At 47.8% G+C, this 1,480-nt stretch overlaps 1 protein-coding gene across 3 annotated transcripts in view; it reads left to right on the top strand.

The window, feature by feature from the left end:
• The first annotated feature begins 691 nt into the window (after positions 1-691).
• The window catches only part of phf24 (PHD finger protein 24), a 43,376-nt gene continuing 42,587 nt past the window's right edge, over positions 692-1,480 (top strand). The window contains exon 1 of one of the 3 annotated variants that reach the window (XM_014002481.1): positions 692-949. The gene's annotated coding sequence lies outside the window, so the exon portion shown is untranslated. The remainder of the gene's footprint in view (positions 950-1,480) is intronic. The other 2 variants (XM_014002483.1, XM_014002482.1) reach the window with 2 other exon arrangements.

The following is a 1,480-nucleotide window of genomic DNA, read 5'->3' as shown; positions in this document are numbered from 1 at the left end:
ACAAACAAAGCATTCACCAATCCAATCAACACATATTATTGTTTTTAATTTCTGACCAGCACAACTAAAACTCAGTTTTCAACTTCTTAGTCCAGAAACTCTGCCATGAAAGGCTGCAGACAATGTGCATTWTTAGAGGAATGCTAGCACTTTATTYTAGGTTTTTATTAAAGGCTGTTGGGGGGGCAAGCTGGAGATGGTCCAAGGGTCGCTTTTGGCACTCAGACCGCATTTTGTGTCTGAGGCATTTTGTGTGATCTAAAAGCTTTCCCACAATTTAAACCCAMTGTTTCAAGATGCTCCCTCATCCTCCAAGAAAAATAACAAAAGAAAAAAAAAAGCTCCCTCATTCTCAGAACGACCCCCTTACTGAGTTGCTTTCTGATTGTGTGCACGCATGTGTGTATGTGGACTAATTGGTCAGGATGCATTTCTCCAAACGTCACTGGTCCCAGAGCTTCCGGCCAATCAAGAAGCCTGCAGTTAAAACCCCACAASTTATTAACCTGAGTGATCAGGAGGGAAGAGGAAGAGTAAATATGAAGGTCACAGATCCGGTATTTAACTTCATTGTCCTGCTGTGGAGCGCGCAGAAAGGACGCATCCAGCCTGACCTGCCAGCAGGCTGCGCGTCTCCTCAGAAGCTGAGGGAGTAGCTCAGGGAGGAGGAGGAGGAGGAGGAGGAGGAGGAAGATTTCAGCACCRGAGCTGTTCGTTGCTTGCTTTGGTGGGGACTCAGAATTGCGTCCACTGCTACTGCTGCTGGGAGCATAAACTGCTGTGCCATCCATATCCCCCCTCCTCCCCGGCTCTTCCCCCACCCCCACCCCCCCTGCGGGGCTGCAGACGGGCCGAGCAAAGACTTCATCTGAGCAAAGTGTTGCCATGCTGGACGGCCGGGATTGAGGATAAAGTCTCCAGTAAGTCTCGGTGAACACCAGTCTCTACGGTGAGTTATTTTTATTATTTTTTTTTCTGAAGAAAATAAAATGCACGTGCTGCTCCATATTCGGTTTCATGTTCTGCATAGGTGATTCTGCAGGGAAGCCTCATTAAATACGCTTGCAAGGGAAGGATATTTAGGTCAGCATCATTTTGGGTGTGGATGCATGCGATTCTACAGGAGTTCTCATCTCTCATCTCCGCTCTGATCACAGAAGATGAACACAAACTGGATTTAAAAGCGAGGGAATCATACTGTRGTTAGCGCGCGTGCGTCATCATAGGTTTCCCATCAGCTTATCATGCAGTAAGTATGAGAAAGGCTTGGACTCGATGCCCCCCTCTCTCTGCAGCAGATATTAGTTTCGGCTATCCACTTTTCCCCCCRCTGCTGCACAGAGAGCAAGCTGCATCTTTGTTGTTATCTCCTGACTCGACTCCCTCAGAGGTCCACAAAGMTGAATTTGTTTTTATTTGTCTTGGACAGAGTCCTGCCTCTCAGCCAGTGGTAGCTCTAATGGGTGGCATGGGGTGGCAG

This window comes from Austrofundulus limnaeus, unplaced genomic scaffold (genome assembly GCF_001266775.1).
Source record: "Austrofundulus limnaeus strain Quisiro unplaced genomic scaffold, Austrofundulus_limnaeus-1.0 Scaffold13, whole genome shotgun sequence".
NCBI classification, from domain to species: domain Eukaryota; kingdom Metazoa; phylum Chordata; class Actinopteri; order Cyprinodontiformes; family Rivulidae; genus Austrofundulus; species Austrofundulus limnaeus.
The sequence above is the reverse complement of the archived record's forward strand: the minus strand, read 5'-3'. Positions and strand labels throughout refer to the sequence as shown.